This window comes from Arachis hypogaea, chromosome 9 (genome assembly GCF_003086295.3).
Source record: "Arachis hypogaea cultivar Tifrunner chromosome 9, arahy.Tifrunner.gnm2.J5K5, whole genome shotgun sequence".
Lineage (NCBI taxonomy): Eukaryota > Viridiplantae > Streptophyta > Magnoliopsida > Fabales > Fabaceae > Arachis > Arachis hypogaea.
The window spans coordinates 51,115,777-51,136,910 of NC_092044.1; the positions used below are offsets into that span (position 1 = coordinate 51,115,777).

Below are 21,134 nucleotides of genomic sequence, written 5' to 3' on the forward strand. Positions count from 1 at the left end.
GAATCCGGAAGGTCTAAACCTTGTCTGTGGTATTCTGATAGGATTCAAGGAATGAATGACTGTGACGAGCTTCAAACTCACGATTGTGGGGCGTTAGTGACAGACGCAAAAGAATCACTGGATTCTATTCCGACATGATCGAGAACCGACAGATGAATAGCCGTGCTGTGACAGAGCGTGTTGAACATTTTCACTGAGAGGACGGGACTGTAGCCATTGACAACGGTGATGCCCAACATACAGCTTGCCATGGAAAGGAGTAAGAAGGATTGGATGAAGACAGTAGGAAAGCAGAGAGACGGAAGGGACAAAGCATCTTCATACGCTTATCTGAAATTCTCACCAATGAATTACATAAGTATCTCTATCTTTATTTTATGTTTTATTCATCTTTTAATTATCAATCCTCCATAACCATTTGAATCCGCCTGACTTAGATTTACAAGATGACCATAGCTTGCTTCATACCAACATTCTCCGTGGGATCGAGCCTTACTCGCGTAAGGTTTATTACTTGGACGACACAGTGCACTTGCTGGTTAGTTGTGTGAAGTTGTGATAAAGAGTTGAGATTGCAATTGAGCGTACCATGTTGATGGCGCCATTGATGATCACAATTTCGTGCACCAAGTTTTTGGCGCCGTTGCCGGGGATTGTTCGAGTTTGGACAACTGACGGTTCATCTTGTTGCTTAGATTAGGTAATTTTATTTTATTTTGTTCTTTAGAATTTTTAAGAATGAATTCTAGAGTTTCAGATGATGTTTTCATCATCACCAAAGCTAATTGATTTTCATCAATTTATCTCTTGAATGTAATGTCCTGCTAAAGCTTGGCTAGCCATGTCTAAACTTTTTAGACTGAAGCTTTAGACTAACATTGCATGATTCCTGGAATTCTTATTAAAAATTTTGAATCTCTTTATTTTCTCTTCCATATAATTTTCGAAAAATCCAAAAAAAATTATAAAATCTTAAAATCAAAAATATTTTTATGTTTCTTGTTTGAGTCTAGTATCTAATTTTAAGTTTGGTGTCAATTGCATGTCTTTATTCCTCTAAATTTCGAAAAATACATGTATTATGTTCTTCATTGATCTTCAAGATGTTCTTGATGATTCCCTTGCTCTGATCTTTAAATTCTCTTGTTTTGTGTGTTTTGTTGTTTCTCATATGCATTCTCAATTTATTAGTGTCAGTAGTATACAAACTTCTAAGTTTGGTGTCTTGCATGCATTGTTTATTTGATCTTAGTTGCATTTTGATTATTCCTCATCATTAAAAATTCAAAAAAATTTTAATTTGTGTCTTTTCAAGTCAATAATATAGAGAATTGAAGATTCAGAACATACAGCAGAGGAATTACATAGAAAAAGCTGGGCGTTCATAACGCCCAAGGAGGAAGGAAAACTAGCGTTTAAACACCAGCCAGGGTACCTGGCTGGGTGTTTAACGCCCAAAAGGGTAGCATTTTGGGCGTTAAACGCCAGAATGGATACCATTCTGGGCGTTTAACGCCAGGATGGCACAAGAGGGAAGATTTTGTTTTTAATTCAAATTTTTTTCAAGTTTCCATAATTTTTCAAAATCAAATCTTTTTCAAATCATATCTTTTTAATCATATATTTTCAAAATCAATTTCTTTCCATTTTCAAAAATACTTGCTAACAATTAATGATTTGATTCAACATTTCAAGTATGTTGCCTTTTCTGTTGAGAAAGGTTTAATGTCTGAATCATAACTTTTAAATTTCTTGTTAGCCAAGTCATTAATTTTAAAAATCAAATCTTTTTAAATTGTTTTTCAATCATATCTTTTTAATCACATCTTTTTCAAAATAGTTTTCAATCATATCTTTTTGATTTCTAATTTTAAAATCTCTTTCAAAAATCACTTTATTTCTTTCTCAATCTTAGTTTTCGAAAATCATCAATCAAATTTTCAAAATTTCTTTTAATTGTTTCAAAATCTTGTACTTTATTTTCAAAAATTCTTCCCCTCTTCTCACATCCTTCTATTTAAGGACTAACACTCCTCGACTATCAACAATTCGAACTCTATCTCTCTTGATAAGTTCGAATTCTTCTTCTTCTACCTCCTCCTTCTATTCTTCATTTCCTCTGACATCTCAAGGAATCTCTATACTGTGACATAGGGAATTCCATATTTTCTTGTTCTCTTCTCTTTCGTATGAGCAGGAGCAAAGACAAAAGCATTCTTGTTGAGGCTAACCCTGAACCTGAAAGGACCTTGAAGCGAAAGCTAAGAGAAGCTAAAGCACTACTCTCTGTAGAGGACCTAACAGAAATCTTCAAACAAGAAGAAGACATGGCAGCCGAAAACAACAACAATGCCAACAATGCAAGGAAGGTGCTGGGTGACTTTACTGCACCTACTCCCGACTTCTATGGGAGAAGCATCTCTATCCCTGCCATTGGAGCAAACAACTTTGAGCTTAAGCCTCAATTAGTTTCTTTAATGCAACAGAATTGCAAGTTCCATGGACTTCCATTGGAAGATCCTCATCAGTTTTTAGCTAAATTCTTGCAAATCTGTGACACTATCAAGACCAATGGGTTGACCTTGAGGTCTACAGACTTATGCTATTCCCTTTTGCTGTAAGAGACAGAGCTAGGATATGGTTGGACTCACAACCTAAAGAAAGCCTGAACTCTTGGGAAAAGCTAGTCAATGCCTTCTTGGCAAAGTTCTTTCCACCTCAAAAATTGAGTAAGCTTAGAGTGGAAGTCCAAACCTTCAGACAGAAGGAAGGTGAATCCCTCTATGAAGCTTGGGAAAGATACAAACAATTGATCAGAAAGTGTCCTTCTGACATGCTTTCTGAATGGAGCATCATAGGTATCTTCTATGATGGTCTATCTAAACTGTCCAAGATGTCATTGGACAGCTCTGCTGGAGGATCTCTTCATCTGAAGAAGACGCCTGCAGAAGCTCAAGAACTCATTGAAATGGTTGCAAATAACCAATTCATGTACACTTCTGAAAGGAATCCTGTGAACAATGGGACGAATCAGAAGAAAGGAGTTCTTGAGATTGATACTCTGAATGCCATATTGGCTCAGAACAACATATTGACTCAGCAAGTCAATATGATTTCTCAAAGTCTTTCTGGAATGCAAACTGTACCAAGCAGTACTAAGGACGCTTCATCTGAAGAAGAAGCTTATGATCCTGAGAACCCATCAATGGAAGAGGTGAATTACATGGGAGAACCCTATGGAAACACCTATAATTCTTCATGGAGAAATCATCCAAATCTCTCATGGATGGATCAACAGAGACCTCAACAAGGTTTCAACAACAATAATGGTGGAAGAAACAGGTTTAGCAATGGCAAGCCTTTTCCATCATCTTCTCAGCAACAGACAGAGAATTCTAAGCAGAGCCACTCTGACTTAGCAACCATAGTCTCTGATCTAATCAAAACCACTCAAAGTTTCATGACTGAAACAAGGTCCTCCATTAGAAACTTGGAGGCACAAATGGGTCAGCTGAGTAAGAAAGTTACTAAATTCCCTCCTAGTACTCTTCCAAGCAATACAGAAGAGAATCCAAAGGGAGAGTGTAAGGCCATCAACATGGCCGAATTTGGAAAGGAGGAAGAGGCAGTGATCACCACTGAAGAAGACCTCAATGGACGTCCACTGGCCTCCAATGAGTTCCCTAATGAGGAACCATGGAAATTTGAGGCTCACACTGAGACCATAGAGATTTCATTGGAATTACTTCTGCCCTTCATGAGCTCTGATGAGTATTCTTACTCTGAAGAGGACGAAGATGTCACTGAAGAGCAAGTTGCTAAGTACCTTGGAGCAATCATGAAGCTAAATGACAAGTTATTTGGTAATGAGACATGGTAGGATGAACTCCCTTTGCTCACCAAAGAACTGGATGACTTGACTAGGCAGAGATTATCTCAAAAGAGACAGGACCCTAGGAAGTTCTCAATACCTTGTACCATAGGCACCATGACCTTTGAGAAGGCTCTGTGTGACCTAGGGTCAAGTATAAACCTCATGCCTCTCTCTGTAATGGAGAAGTTAGGGATCCTTGAGGTACAAGCTGTAAGAATCTCACTAGAGATGGCAGACAATTCAAAGAAACAGGCTTATAGACTTGTAGAGGATGTCTTGGTAAAGGTTGATGACCACTACATCCCTGCTGACTTTATAATCCTAGAGACTGGGAAGTGTATAGATGAATCCATCAATCTTGGCAGACCCTTCCTAGCCACAACAAAGGATGTGATTGATTTTGACAGAGGAAAATTGATCATTCAAGTGAATGAAGAATCCTTTGTGTTTAAGGCTCAAGGATATCCCTCTGTAACCATGGAGAGGAAGCATGAAGAGCTTCTCTCAAAACAGAGTCAAATAGAGCCCCCACAGTCAAACTCTAAGTTTAGTGTTAGGAGGCCACAACCAAATTCTAAGTTTGGTGTTGAACCCCCACATTCAAACTCTAAGTTTGGTGTTGGGAGGTTCCAACATTGCTTTGAACATCTGTGAGGCTCCATGTGGGCCCACTGTCAAGCTACTGACATTAAAGAAGCGCTTGTTGGAAGGCAACCCAATGTTATATTTTCCTTTTGTTATTTTATGTTTTCTGTAGGTTGATGATCATGTGAAGTCACAAAATCAATTGAAAAAGGAAAAATAGAATGAAAAACAGAAAGAAAAATAGCACACCCTGGAGGAAAACTTGCTGGTGTTTAAATGCCAGTGAAGACAGCAGAATGGGTGTTTAATGCCCAGTCTGGCACCATTCTGGGCGTTTAACGCCAGAAAGGGGCACTAGACTGGCATTTAACGCCAGGAATGGGCAAAAAGCTGGCATTAAATGCCAGAAAAGGGCAGCAGTCTGGTGTTTAACGCCAGGATTGGCAGAAGGGGCGTTTTTACACGCCACTTGGTGCAGGGATGAGCTATCCTTGACACCTTAGGATCTGTGGACCCCACAGGATCCCCACCTACCCCACCACTCTCTCTCTTCTTCACCCATTCACCAATCACCTCAATACCTCTTCCCCAAAAACCCTCACCTATCAAATCCCACCATTCTCTTCACCACTCACGTCCATCCTTCATAAAACCCCACCTACCCCACCATCCAAATTCAAACCACTTTCCCTTCCAAACCCACCCATAATGGCCGAACCATACCCCCTCTCCACCCCTATATAAACCCATCTTAACCCCCTCATTTTCACACAACCTAAACACTACTTCTCCCCCTTGGCCGAAACACAAAGCCCCCCTCCATCTCCTCTATTTTCTCTTCTTCTACTCTTTTTTTTCCTCTTTTGCTCGAGGACGAGCAAACCTTCTAAGTTTGGTGTGGTAAAAGCGTTACTTTTCGTTTTTCCATAACCTTTATGGCACCTAAGGCCGAAGAAACCTCTAGAAAGAGGAAAGGGAAGGCAAAAGCTTCCACCTCTGAGTCATGGGAGATGGAGAGATTCATCTCAAGGGTGCATCAAGACCACTTCTATGAAGTTGTGGCCATGAAGAAGGTGATCCCCGAGGTCCCTTTCAAACTCAAAAAGAGTGAATATCCGGAGATCCGACATGAGATCCGAAGAAGAGGTTGGGAAGTTCTTACCAACCCTATTCAACAAGTCGGAATCTTAATGGTTCAAGCGTTCTATGCCAATGCATGGATCACCAAGAACCATGATCAAAGTGTGAACCCGAACCCAAAGAATTGGCTTACAATAGTTTGGTGGAAATGCTTAGATTTTAGTCCGGAAAATGTAAGGTTGGCATTCAACTTGCCCATGATGCAAGGAGATGAACACCCCTACACTAGAAGGGTCAACTTTGATCAAATGTTGGACCAAGTCCTCATAGACATTTGTGAAGAGGGTGCTCAATGGAAGAGAGATTCAAGAGGGAAGCCGGTTCAACTGAGAAGGCATGACCTCAAGCCGGTGGCTAAGGGATGGTTGGAGTTTATCCAACACTCAATCATTCCCACTAGCAACCGGTCCGAAGTTACTATAGACCGGGCTATCATGATTCATAGCATCATGATTGGAGAGGAAGTAGAAGTTTATGAGGTTATATCCCAAGAACTTTATAAGGTGGCGGACAAGTCCTCTACCTTGGCAAGGTTAGCCTTCCCTCATCTCATTTGTCACCTCTGTAATTCAGTTGGAATTAACATAGAGGGAGACATCCTCATTGATGAGGACATGCCCATCACTAAGAAGAAGATGGAGGAAACAAGAGATCCCACTCATGGACATGAGGAGATTCCTCATCATGAAATCCCTGAGATGCCTCAAGGGATGTACTTTCCTCTACAAAACTATTGGGAGCAAATCAGCACCTCCCTAGGAGAATTGAGTTCCAACATGGGACAACTAAGGGTGGAGCACTAATAACATTCCATCCTCCTCCATGAAACTAGAGAAGACAAAAGAGTCATGAGAGAGGAGCAACAAAGGCAAGGAAGAGACATTGAGGAGCTCAAGCACTCCATAAGATCTTCAAGAGGAAGAACAAGCCGTCATCACTAAGGTGGACCCGTTCTTTAATCTCCTTGTTCTTTATTTTTTTGTTTTTCGAATTTTTATGCTTATGTTTATCTATGTTTGTGTCTTATTACATGATCATTAGTGTCTTAGTGTCTATGCCTTAAAGTTATGAATGTCCTATGAATCCATCACCTTTCTTAAATGAAAAATGTTCTTAATTGAAAAAGAGAAGAATTGCATGAATTTCAAATTTTATAACAGATTAATTATTTTTATGTGGTGGCAATACTTTTGACTTCCGAATGTATGCTTGAACAGTGCATAGGTTTTATAAATTTGTTGTTCAAGAATGTTAAAATTGTTGGCTCTTGAAAGAATGATGAAAAAGGAGACATGTTACTGAGGATCTGAAAAATCATAAAAATGATTCTTGAAGCAAGAAAAAACAGTGAATTCAAAAAAAAAGAAGAGAGAAGAAAAAGCAAGCAGAAAAAGCCAATAGCCCTTTAAACCAAAAGGCAAGGGTAAAAATAAAAAGGATCCAAGGCTTTGAGCATCAGTGGATAGGAGGGCACACAGGAATAATATCCTGGCCTAAGCAGCTAAACCAAGCTGTCCCTAACCATGTGCTTGTAGCGTGAAGGTGTCAAGTGAAAACTTGAGACTGAGCGGTTAAAGTCATGATCCAAAGCAAAAAGAGTGTGCTTAAGAACCCTAGACACCTCTAATTGGGGACTCTAGCAAAGATGAGTCACAATCTGGAAAGGTTCACCCAGTTATGTGTCTGTGGCATGGATGTATCTGGTGGTAATACTGGAAAACAGAGTGCTTTGGGCCACGGCCAAGACTCATAAAGTAGTTGTGTTCAAGAATCATCATACTTAACTAGGAGAATCAATAACACTATCCGGATTCTGAGTTCCTATAGAAGCCAATCATTCTGAACTTCAAAGGATTAAGTGAGATGCCAAAACTGTTCAGAGGCAAAAAGCTAAAATCCCCGCTCATCTAATTAATATTGATCTTCATAGATGTTTTTGGAATTCATTGTATATTCTCTTCTTTTTATCCTATTTATTTTCGTTTTTTTTATCTATGTTTTGTGTCTCTACTTCATGATCATTAGTATGTAGCAACTATGTCTTAAAGCTATGAATAAATTCCATAAATCCATCACCTCTCTTAAATGAAAAATGTTTTTAATTCAAAAGAACAAGAAGTACATAAATTTCAAAAATTATCTTTGAATTTAGTTTAATTATATTGATGTGGTGACAATACTTTTTGTTTTCTGAATGAATGCTTAAACAGTGCATATTTTTTATCTTGTTGTTTATGAATGTTAAAATTTTTGGCTCTTGAAAAAATGATGAACAAAGAGAAATGTTATTGATGATCTGAAAAATCATGAAATAACGGCGCCAAAAACTTGGTGCACGAAATTGCAATCACACTTTTACAATCCGCACAACTAACCAGCAAGTGCACTGGGTCGTCCAAGTAATACCTTACGTGAGTAAGGGTCGAATTCCACGGAGATTATTGGTTTAAAGCAAGCTATGTTTATTTTATTATTCTTAGTCACGAGATCAATTATAATTATCAGTTTGAATTACTAACAAAAATAAAAGAGCGTGAAATAATTACTTGTTGTGCAATAATGGAGAATATGTTGGAGTTTTGGAGATGCTTTGTCTTCTGAATCCCTGCAATATAATATTCAACTCATGAAAAAGTGCAAAGTTCCTTCCATGGCATGCTCTATGTAAGGTGTCACCGTTGTCAATGGCTACTTCTCATCCTCTCAGTGAAAATGGTCCAAATGCTCTGTCACAGCACGGCTAATCAGCTGTTGGTTCTCGATCATGTCGGAATAGAATCCATTGATTCTTTTGCGTTTGGCATCACGCCCAACACTCACGAGTTTGAAGCTTGTCACAGTCAGTCAATCCCAGAATCCTACTTGGAATACCACAGACAAGGTTTAGACTTTCTGGATTCTCATGAATGCCGCCATCAATTCTAGCTTATACCACGAAGATTCTGATTAAGGAATCTAAGAGATACTCATTCAATCTGATGTAGAACGGAGGTGGTTTTCAGGCACACGTTCGTGGATTGAGGAAGGTGATGAGTGTCACGGATCATCACCTTCTTCATAGTGAAGCACGAATGAACATCTTAGATAGGAACAAGCATGTTTGAATGGGAAACAGAAATAATTACATTAATTCATCGAGACGCTGCAGAGCTCCTCACCCCCAACAATGGGGTTTAGAGACTCATGCTACCAAAAGGTACAAATTTCAGATCTAAAAATGTCATGAGATACAAAATAAGTCTCTAAGGTAGCGTTTATTTTGAAGTACTGAGACAGAGACTGAGAGACTGAGACTCAGTATTGTGTTTGTTGGTTCAGAGACTGGTACTAAAATTTCTGTCTCTGTCTCTAAAATTTCAGTATTTCAGTACCTCTAGAAAGTAGGGACACAGGGGACTGAAATTTTTAGAGATGGAGATTGAAACTTTAATAACATTTTATACCTAAAATACTTTCATTTCAATTAATTAATTTCAATTTTACCCTTTGTGTAAATTAAATTAGAGTTTTATTCTTGTTTCAATTCCTGTCTCCCATTTTGCACCAAACAGAATATTGAGATTTATTTCAATCTCTGTCTCTTAGTCTCTGTCTCTCAATCTCAGTCTTTCTGTCTCTGTCTCTCCACCAAACGCTACCTAAAAGTTGTTTAAATACTAAACTAGTAACCTAGGTTTACAGAAAATAAGTAAACTAAGATAATTGGTGCAGAAATCCACTTCTGGGGCCCAGTTGGTGTGTGCTGGGGCTGAGACTTAAGCTTCTCACGTGCCTTGGCTGTTTCTGGAGTTGAACGCCAGGTTAACCTATTTCTGGCGTTGAACTCCAACTTGCAACCTGTTTCTGGCGCTGAACGCCAGACTACAACATGGAACTGGCGTTGAATGCCAGTTTATGTCATTTATCTTCATGCAAAGTATGAACTATTATATATTGCTGGAAAGCCCTAGATGTCTACTTTCCAACCCAATTAAGAGCGCACCAATTGGACTCTTGTAGCTCCAAAAAATCCATTCTGAGTGCAGGGAGGTCAGAATCCAACAGCATCAGCAGTCCTTTTTCAACCTAAATTAGATTTTTGCTCAGCTCCCTCAATTTCAGCCAAAAAATACCTAAAATTACAAAAAAACACACAGACTCATAGTAAAGTCCAGAAATATGAATTTTGCCTAAAAACTAATAAAATTATACTAAAAACTAACTAAAACATACAAAAATCTACATGAAATTATCCCCAAAAAGCGTATTAAATACCCGCTCATCACAACACCAAACTTAAACTGTTGCTTGTCCCCAAGCAACTAGATAAATAAAAGAGGATAAAAAGAAATCAAGAAATAATAATATCTCAGAGTTTTAAGTGAAGCTCAGATTCTAATTAGATGAGCGGGGCTAGTAGTTTTTGCTTCCAAACAGTTTTGGCATCTCACTTTATCCCTTGAAATTCAGAATGATTGGCATCCATAGGAACTCAGAATTCAGATAGTATTATTGATTCTCCTAGTTTAGCATGTTGACTCCTGAACACAGCTACTTTATGAGTCTTGGCCGTGGCCCTAAGCACTTTGTTTTCCAGTATTACCACCGGATACATAAATGCCACAGACACATAATTGGGTGAACCTTTTTAGATTGTGACTTAGCTTTGCTAGTGTCCCCAATTAGAGGTGTCCAGAGTTCTTAAGCACACTCATTTGCTTTGGAACATGACTTTAACCACTCAGTCTCAAGCTTTTCACTTGGACCTGCATGCCACAAGCACATGGTTAGGGACAACTTGATTTAGCCGCTTAGGCCTGGATTTATTTCCTTGGGCCCTCCTATCCATTGATGCTCAAAGCCTTGAATCCTTTTCACCCTTGCCTTTTGGTTTAAAGGGCTATTGGCTTTTTCTACCTCTCTTTTTTTCCGCAAATTATTGACTTTTCATTTTTTTTTTCTTTCGCAAGCTTGTTTTTCACTGCTTTTTCTTGCTTCAAGAATCAATTTCATGATTTTTCAGATCATCAATAACATTTCTCTTGTTCATCATTCTTTTAGGAGCCAACAATTTTAACATTCATAAAATTCAATATAAAAAATATGCACTGTTCAGGCATTCATTCAGAAGACAAAAAGTATTGCCACCACATATAAATAATTAGAATTTTCCTTATTAAGAACTCGAAAAAATGTTGCCTCTTTATTCTAAAAATCTACTATTTTATTCATGTTTGATGATGATGAGAAAAATAAATTATAGCTTAATTAGAGATAAAATCAAAATAGAGATACTAATTACTACTACTAATATATAATTTCTAAGGTAAATTCATAATAAGAACAGTTATCACAGAGTTAAGGCAAAGATTAAGACTCAACAACCTTTATTTTGAGAAGTGTGTGTTCCTCTAGTCTGTGGGGTGCTTGATCCTTCAAGAGATAATTTCTGACGCTTCAGTTCCTTCAAATCACATCCTTGCTCTTCCTGTTCCCTTAGGTGCCATGATCTTGATGAGTTTGCTTGTCCTCAAGCAAAAGAAAGGAAAGGAGAGAAATAGAGGGAGAGGCAATTTCGAAATTCAAAAGATATGATGAGTTGAAAAAGATATGAGAAGAAATTTAAAAGGATTTGAAACGAATTCAAAAAGATAGATGAGTTTTGAAAAAGATTTGAAAAAAAGTTGGATCGGATTGGAAAAAGATTTGTGTTTATGGATTAAGATACATTTGATATTTTTGAAAAAAAAGTTTTTAGAAATTAGGATTAAAATTTTTGGAATTTAAGGATGAGAATTTGTAACATGTTTACGTAAGAAATCATGAAATGGAACATAAAAATTAAAAAAAATTGAAGTAAAAACGAATTTACCTCCTCCCCACCATCCTGGCGTTAAACGCCCAAACGCTGCATGTTTTGGGCATTTAACGCCCATGTGCAGCTTCTCCTGGGCATTCAACGCCCATCTGTTGCTTCTTTCTGGCGTTGAACGCTAGGAAGTCCTTTGTCATTGAGCGTTTTTCTGAACGCCCAGGACGCTGTAAATCTGGCGTTGAACGCCCAGAAGGTGCTTCTTTCTGGCGTTCAACGCCCAGAAGATGCTCCTTTCTGGCGTTTAACGCCCAGATGGCTATCCTTACTGGCGTTGAACGCCTATTAGGTGCTTCTTTTGGGCGTTCAACGCCCAAAATACCTTTTACTGGCTTTTTCGCACTAGTGAGCTTCCTTTTTTGCTGTTTTATCCTCTGACTCCTTCTGTAACTCTGTGAACTTAAGCAGTTGCTATTTTACCTTGAAGATATTCGACATATACCTGTAAAAATCAATTATATAACAAATAAGCTTTGTAAATGGCTGGGTTGCCTCCCAGGAAGCGCTTCTTTATTGTCTTTAGCTGGACTATTACTGAGCTTTAGTTAAGTCTCAGTTTTGAGCATTCTTGCTCAAAATTGCTTACAAGATAATGTTTGACTCTTTGTCCATTAACAATGAACTTTTTGTTAGAATCATTATCTTGGAGCTCTACGTATCCATATGGTGACACACTTGTAATCACATATGGTCCTCTCCACCGGGACTTCAATTTCTCGGGGAATAATTTGATCCTAGAATTAAATAGCAGAACTTTCTGCCCTGGCTCAAAGACTCTGGGTGATAATTTTTTATCATGCCATCTTTTTGCTTTCTCTCTGTAAATTTTTGCATTCTCGAAAGCATTGAGTCTAAATTCCTCTAGCTCATTTAACTGGAGCAATCTTTTTTCTCCAGCTAACTTTGCATCAAGGTTTAGGAATCTGGTTGCCCAATAGGCCTTATGTTCCAGTTCCACTAGCAAGTGACATGCCTTTCCATACACAAGCTGGTATGGAGAAGTCCTTATAGGGGTCTTGAATGCTGTTCTGTATACCCACAGAGCATCATCCAAGCTTCTTGCCTAATCCCTTCTATGGTTAATCACAGTCCGTTCCAGGATTCTTTTAAGTTCTCTATTAGAGGCTTCAGCTTGCCCATTTGTCTGTGGATGATATGGAGTGGCCACCCTATGGCTGACTCCGTATCGAACCAAAGCAGAGTAAAGCTGTTTATTACAGAAATGAGTGCCCCCATCACTGATTAATACTCTAGGGGTACCAAATCTGCTGAAGATGTATTTCTAGAGGAATTTCAGCACTGTCTTAGTATCATTAGTGGGTGTTGCTATAGCTTCTACCCATTTGGATACATAATCCACTGCCACCAGAATATAAGTGTTTGAGTATGATGGTGAGAATGGCCCCATGAAGTCAATACCCCATACATCAAACAACTCAATCTCCAAGATCCCTTGTTGAGGCATGGCATAACTGTGAGGCAGATTACCAGATCTGTGGCAACTGTCACAGTTAAGTTCAAACACTCGGGAGTCTTTATAGAGAGTAGACCAGTAGAAGCCACATTGGAGGACTCTTGTGGCTGTTTGCTCACTTCCAAAATGTCCTCTATACTGTGATCCATGGCAGTGCCAGAGGATCTTCTGTGCTTCTTCCTTAGGCACACATCTACGGATTACTCCATCTGCACATCTCTTGAAGAGATATGGTTCATCCAAAGATAATACTTTGCATCTGTGATCAATTTCTTTGCTTGCTGCCTACTGTACTCTTTGGGTATGAATCTCACTGCCTTATAGTTTGGAATGTCTGCAAACCATGGCACTTCCAGGATGGCAAAGAGTTGCTCATCTGGAAAGTTTTTAGAGATTTCAGTAAGAGGAAGGGACGCCCCTTCTACTGGTTTTATTCTGGACAGGTGATCAGCTACTTGATTCTCTGTCCCTTTTCTGTCTCTTATTTCTATATCAAACTCTTGCAGAAACAACACCCATCTTATGACTCTGGGTTTTGAATCCTGCTTTGTGAGTAGATATTTAAGAGCAGCACGGTCAGTGTACACAATCACTTTTGGTCCTACTAAATATGATATGAACTTGTTAATGGCGTAAACCACTGCAAGTAGCTCTTTTTCTGTGGTTGTGTAGTTCTTATGTGCGTCATTTAAAACACGACTGGCATCGTAAATGACGTGCAGAAGCTTGTCATGCCTCTGTCCCAACACTGCACTAATGGCATGTTCACTGGCATCACACATCAGTTCAAATGGTAATGTCCAGTTTGGTGCAGAGATGATTGGTGCTGTGACCAATTTAGCTTTCAGAGTCTTGAATGCCTGCAGACACTCCGTATCAAAGATAAATGGCGTGTCAGAAGCTAGCAGATTACTCAGGGGTTTGGCAATTTTTGAAAAATCCTTTATAAACCTTCTATAGAATCCTGCATGCCCCAGAAAGCTTCTGATTGCTTTAACATTGGCAGGTGGTGGTCATTTTTTAATTAGCTCTACCTTAGCTTGATCCACTTCTATTCCCTTGTTCAAAATTTTGTGCCCAAGGACAATTCCTTCAGTCACCATAAAGTGACATTTCTCCCAGTTTAAAACCAGGTTAGTCTATTGGCACCTCTTTAGAACAACTGCTAGATGGTCAAGACAGGAGCTGAACGAGTCTCAAAATACTGAAAAGTCATTCATGAAGACTTCAAGAAATTTTTCTACCATATCAGAAAAAATTGAGAGCATGCACCTTTGAAAGGTTGCAGGTGCATTGCACAGACCAAATGGCATCCTTCTGTATGCAAATACTCCGGATGGACATGTGAATGCTGTTTTCTCTTGATCTTGGGGATCTACTGCAATTTGATTATAACCTGATTATCCATCCAGGAAGCAGTAGTATTCATGACTTGCTAGTCTTTCTAGCATCTGGTCTATGAAGGGTAAAGGAAAATGATCCTTTCTAGTAGCTGTATTGAGCCTTCTATAATCAATACACATACGCCACCCTATAACTATTCTTGTAGGAACCAGTTCATTTTTTTCATTATGAACCACTATCATGCCACCTTTCTTAGGGACGACTTGGATAGGGCTTACCCAGGGGCTATCAGAAATAGGATAAATAATCCCAGCCTTTAGTAATTTAGTGACCTCTTTCTGCACCACCTCCTTCATGGCTGGATTTAGCCGTCTCTGTGGTTGAACCACTGGCTTAGCGTCACCCTCCAATAGGATCTTGTTCATGCATCTGGCTGGGCTAATGCCCTTAAGATCACTGATGGACCTCCCAAGAGCTGTCTTGTGTGTCCTTAGCACTTGAATTAGTGCTTCCTCTTCCTGTGGCTCTAAGGTAGAGCTTATGATTACAGGAAAGGTATCACCTTCTCCCAGAAATGCATATTTTAGGGATGGTGGTAATGGTTTGAGCTCGGGTTTAGGAGGTTTCTCTTCTTCCTGAGGGATTTTAGGTATTTTTTTGGGCAGAAATTGAGGGACCTGAGTTTGGTGTTGTAATGAGCGGATAATTTATACGCTTTTTGGCATTGTTTTCAGGTAGTTTTTAGTATGATCTAGTTACTTTTAGGGATGTTTTCATTAGTTTTTATGCTAAATTCATATTTCTGGACTTTACTATGAGTTTGTGTGTTTTTCTGTGATTTCAGGTATTTTCTGGCTGAAATTGAGGGACCTGAGCAAAACTCTGATAAGAAGGCTGACAAAGGACTGCTGATGCTGTTGGAATCTGACCTCCCTGCACTCGAAATGGATTTTCTAGAGCAACAGAACTCCCAATGGCGCGCTCTCAATGGCATTGGAAAGTAGACATCCAGAGCTTTCCAGAAATATATAATACTCTATACTTTATTCGTAATTATCCGACGTAAACTGGCGCTCAACGCCAGTTCCATGTTGCATTCTAGAGTCAAACACCAGAAACACGTCACGAACCAGAGTTGAACGCCCAAAACTCGTTACAACTTGGCGTTCAACTCCAAGACAAGCCTCAGCTCGTGGATAGAACAAGCTCAGACCAAGCACACACCAAGTGGGCCTTGGAAGTGGATTTATGCATCAAATACTTACTTCTGTAAACCCTAGTATCTAGTTTAGTATAAATAGAACTTTTTACCTTTGTATTAGACGTCTTGGACTATCTAGTTCTTTTGACCATCCGGTCTTTCATGGGGACTGGCCATTCGGCCATGCCTGGACCTTCATCACTTATGTATTTTCAACGGTGGAGCTCTGCTATACCTCAAGTTTCAATGCAATTACTACTATTTTCTATTCAATTCGACTTATTCCTATTCTAAGATATTCGTTGCACTTTAACTTGATGAATGTGATGATCCGTGACACTCATCATCATTCTCACCTATGAACGCGTGACTGACAACCACTTCCGTTCTACCTTACACCGGGCGCATATCTCTTGGATTCCTTAATCAGAATATTCGTGGTATAAGCTAGAATTGATGGCGGCATTCATGGGAATCCGGAAAGTCTAACCTTGTCTGTGGTATTCCGAGTAGGATTCTGGGATTGAATGACTGTGACGAGCTTCAAACTCACGATTGTTGGGCGTGATGACAAACGCAAAAGAATCAAGGGATTATATTCCTACATGATCAAAAACCGACAGATGATTAGCCGTGCTGTGCCAGAGCATTTGGACCATTTTCACTGAGAGGATGGGATGTAGCCATTGACAACGATGATGCCCTACATACAGATTGCCATAGAAAGGAGTGACAAAGATTGAAGGAAGGCAGTAGGAAAGCAGAGATCCAACTGAGACAAGCATCTCTAGACACTTATCTGAAATTCCCACTAATGAACTTACATAAGTATTTCTATCCTTTATTATTTAATTAAGTATCTCTTTATATTTTCCGAAAACCACTATCAATTTGAATCCGCCTGACTAAGATTTACAAGGTGACCATAGCTTGCTTCATACCAACAGTCTCTGTGGGATCGAACCTTACTCACGTAAGGTATTACTTGGACGACCCAGTACACTTGCTGGTTAGTTGTGCGGAGTTGTGACAAAGTGTGATTTATGTTTGAGAGCACCAGGTCTTTGGAGCCATTGTTGATGATCACAATTTCGTGCACCAAGTATTTGGTGCCGTTGCCGGGGAACAATCAATTTCGAACAACAATTTCACAATTGTTTCCAGACCACAATGGTGCCAAGTTTTAATCCGGCAACAACACCAAGTTTTTGGCGCCGTTGCCGGGGATTGTTCGAGTATGGACAACTGACGGTTCATCTTGTTGCTTAGATCAGGTAATTTTCTTTTTGTTTTAATTTCAAAAATTTTTCAAAAAAACCTTTCAAAAATTTTTTTCTCTTTTTTATTTTCCTAAAGAATATTTTTGAAAAAATAAATAATAAAAATACAAAAAAATAATAAAATCATAAAAATCAAAAATATTTCGTGATTCTTGTTTGAGTCTTGAGTCAATTTTTAAGTTTGGTGTCAATTGCATGTTTTTAAAAATTTATGTATTATTTTCCGAAAATTCATGCATTTATAGTGTTCTTCATGATCTTCAAGTTGTTCTTGGTAAGTCTTCTTATTTGATCTTTAAATTTTCTTCTTTTGTGTTGTTTATTGTTTTTCATGTGAATTTTTGCATTCATAGTGTCTAAGCATTAAAGATTTCTAAGTTTGGTGTCTTGCATGTTTTCTTTGCATCAAAAAAATTTTCAAAAATATGTTCTTGATGTTCATCATGATCTTCAAAATGTTCTTGGTGTTCATCTTGACATTCATAGTGTTCATGCATGCATTATGTGTTTTGATTCATAATTTTCATGTTGTGAGTCATTTTTTATATTTTTCTCTCTCATAATTAAAATTTCAAAAATCAAAAAAATATCTTTTCCTTAATTTTCTCATAATTTTCGAAAATTTGAGTTGACTTAGCCAAAAATTTTTAAAATTAGTTATTTCTTACAAGTCAAGTTAAATTTTCAATTTTAAAAATCTTATCTTTTCAAAATCCTTTTCAAAAATCATATCTTTTTCATTTTTTTTACTATTTTTCGAAAATTCTTTAAAATATTTTTTTCAAAAATCTTTTTCTTAATTTTATCTTTCTTTTCGAAAAATATCCTAACAATTAATGTGATTGGTTCAAAAATTTGAAGTTGTTACTTTCTTCTTAAGAAAGGTTCAATCTTTAAATTCCAGAATCTTATCTTTTAATTTCTTGTTAGTTAAGTAATTAATTTTAACTTTAAAAATTAAATCTATCTTATCCTATCTTTTATATCATATCTTTTTCAAAATTTTATCTTTTTCAAAAATTTGATTTTCAAATATCTTTTCTAACTTCCTATCTTCTTATCTTTTCAAATTTGATTTTCAAATCTTTTTCAACTAACTATTTGACTTTTTGTTTGTTTCTTATCTTTTTCAAAACCACCTAACAAATTTTCTCTCCCTAATTTTCGAAAATATCTCCCCCTTTTTCAAAATTATTCCTAATTTAATTAATTATTTTAAATTTTAATTTTAATTTTATTTCTTATCTTAATTTTCGAAAATCACCAACTCCTTTTCAAAATTTATTTTCGAAAATTTCTCTCTCTCATCTTATTCTATTTATTTATTTATTTACTAACACTTCTCTTCACCTCTCTTCATCTCAAATCACTGCCCCTACCTTTACCCTTTATTCAGACTATTCATTCTTCTACACTCTTATTCCATTTCTTCTTCTACTAATAATAAGGAACCTCTTTACTGTGACATTGAGGATTCCTCTTCTTTTTCTGTTCTCTTCTCTTTCATATGAGCATGATCAAGGAAAAAGGCATTCTTGTTGAAGCTGATCCAGAACCTGAAAGGACTCTGAAGAGGAAACTAAGAGAAGTTAAATTACAACAATCCAGAGGTAACCTTTCTGAAATTTTCGAACAAGAGAAGGAGATGGTAGCCGAACCCAGCAACAATAATGCAAGGAGGATGCTTGGTGATTTTACTAAACCCACGTCCAAGTTTGATGGAAGAAGCATCTCAATTCCTGCCATTGGAGCAAACAATTTTGAGCTGAAACCTTAATTAGTTGCTCTAATGCAATAAAACAGCAAGTTTCATGGACTTTCATCTGAAGATCCTTACCAGTTTTTAATTGAGTTCTTGCAAATTTGTGAGACTGTTAAGACGAATGGAGTAGATCCTAAAGTCTACAGGCTCATGCTTTTCCCTTTTGCTGTAAGAGACAGAGCTAGAACATAGTTGGACTCACAACCTAAAGATAGCCTGGACTCCTAGGATAAGCTGGTCACGACCTTCTTGGATAAATTCTTTCCTCCTCAAAAGCTGAGCAAGCTTAGAGTGGATGTTCAGACCTTCAAGCAAAAAGATGGTGAATCCCTCTATGAAGCTTGAGAAAGATACAAGCAGATAACCAAAAAGTGTCCTTCTGACATATTTTCAGAGTGGACCATATTAGATATATTTTATTATGGTTTGTCTGAGTTCTCTAAGATGTCACTGGACCATTCTGCAGGTGGATCCATTCACCTAAAGAAAACACCTGCAGAAGCTCAGGAACTTATTGACATGGTTGCAAATAACCAATTCATGTACACTTCTGAGAGGAATTCCGTGAATAATGGGACGCCTCAGAGGAAGGGAGTTCTTGAAATTGATGCTCTGAATGCCATATTGGCTCATAACAAAGTGTTGACTCAGCAAGTCAACATGATCTCTCAAAGTCTGAATGGATGGCAAAATTCATCCAACAGTACTAAAAAGGCATCTTCTGAAGAAGAAGCTTATGATCCTGAAAACCCTGCAATGGCAGAGGTAAATTACATGGGTGAACCTTATGAAAACACCTATAATTCATCATGGAGAAATCATCCAAATTTCTCATGGAAGGATCAACAAATGCCTCAACAAGGCTTTAATAATGGTGGAAGAAATAGGCTCAGCAATATCAAGCCTTATCCATCATCTTCTCAGCAACAGACAAAGAATTATGAACAGAATACCTCTAACTTAGCAAACTTAGTCTCTGATCTGTCTAAGGCCACTTTAAGTTTCATGAGTGAAACAAGGTCCTCCATTAGAAATCTGGAGGAACAAGTGGGCCAGCTGAGTAAGAAAGTCACTGAAACCCCTCCTAGTACTCTCCCAAGCAATACAGAAGAGAATCCAAAGCGAGAGTGCAAGGCCATTGATATAGTCAATATGCCCGAATGCAAGGAGGAAGGGGAGGACGAAAATCCTAGTGAGGAAGACCTCCTGGGACGTCTCTCAAGCAAGGAGTCCCCTAGTGAGGACCTAAAGGAATCTGAGGCTCATATAGAGACCATAGAGATTCCATTAAATCTCCTTCTGCCATTCATGAGCTCTGAAAACTATTCTTCCCCTGAAGAGGATGAAGATGTGACTGGAAAGCGAGTTACTCAATATTTAGGAGCTATCATGAAGTTGAATGCCAAGTTGTTTGGTAATGAGACTTGGGAAAGTGAACCTCCCTTGCTCATTAGTGAACTAGATACATGGATTCAGAAAACTTTACCTCAAAAGAGACAAGATCCTGGCAAATTCTTAATACCCTGTACCATAGGCACCATGACCTTTAACAAGGCTTTATGTGACTTGGGGTCAAGCATAAATCTTATGCCCCTCTCTGTAATGGAGAAGCTAGGGATCATTGAGCTACAACCTGCCATATTCTCATTACAAATGGCAGACAAGTCACTAAGACAAAATTATGGATTGGTAGAGGATGTGTTAGTAAAGGTTAAAGGCCTTTACATCCCTGCTGATTTCATAATCTTGGATACTAGGAAGGAGGAGGATGAATGCATCATCCTTGGAAGACATTTCCTAGCCATAGCAGAAGCTGTGATAGATGTTAACAGAGGATAATTAGTCCTTCAATTGAATGGGGACCACCTTGTGTTTAAGGCACACGGCTATCTTTCTCTAACAAGGGAGAGTAAGCATGCATAGCTTCTCTCAGTACAGAGTCAAACAGAGCCCCCACAATCAAATTCTAAGTTTGGTGTTGGGAGGCCACAACCAATCTCTAAGTTTGGTGTTGAACCCCCGTATCCAAACTCTAAGTTTGGTGTTGGGAGTTCACAACATTGACCTGATCACCTTTGTGGCTCCAAGAGAGCCCACTGTCAAGCTAGTGACATTAAAAGAGCGCTTGTTGGGAGGTAACCCAATTTTTATTTATCTAATTTTATTTTACATTCTTTTATGTTTTATTAGGTTCATGATCATGTGGAGTCATGAAAAAAATATTAAAATTAAAAATAGAATAAAAAACAGCAGAAGAAAAACCACACCCTGGAGGAAGGACTTACTGGCGTTTAGGAGCATCTGGCTAGCGTTCAACGCAAGAACAGAGCATGGATCTGGCGCAGAACGCCAGAAACAAGCATGGAACTGGTGATCAACGCCAGAAACATGCTGCACATGGGCGTTGAACGCCCAGAACATGCATCACTTTGGCGATTAAACGCCAGAAATTCATGGAAAGGCATTTTACATGCCTAATTGGTGCAGGGATGTAAATCCTTGACACCTCAGGATCTGTGTACCCCACAGGATCATCTCAGGATCTATGGACCCCACAGGATCCCCACCTACCTCACCCTCTCCCTCTCCATTCACGGTCATCCCTTCTGTTTTCCACTCACCA

At 38.4% G+C, this 21,134-nt stretch overlaps 1 non-coding gene across 1 annotated transcript; it reads right to left on the reverse strand.

Moving 5' to 3' along the window:
* Positions 1-2,731: 2,731 nt before the first annotated feature.
* LOC112713195 (small nucleolar RNA R71) lies at positions 2,732-2,839 on the reverse strand. The gene has a single exon (XR_003158169.1). It is a non-coding gene; the product is annotated as a small nucleolar RNA R71 (small nucleolar RNA).
* Between the last annotated feature and the right edge of the window lie 18,295 nt (positions 2,840-21,134).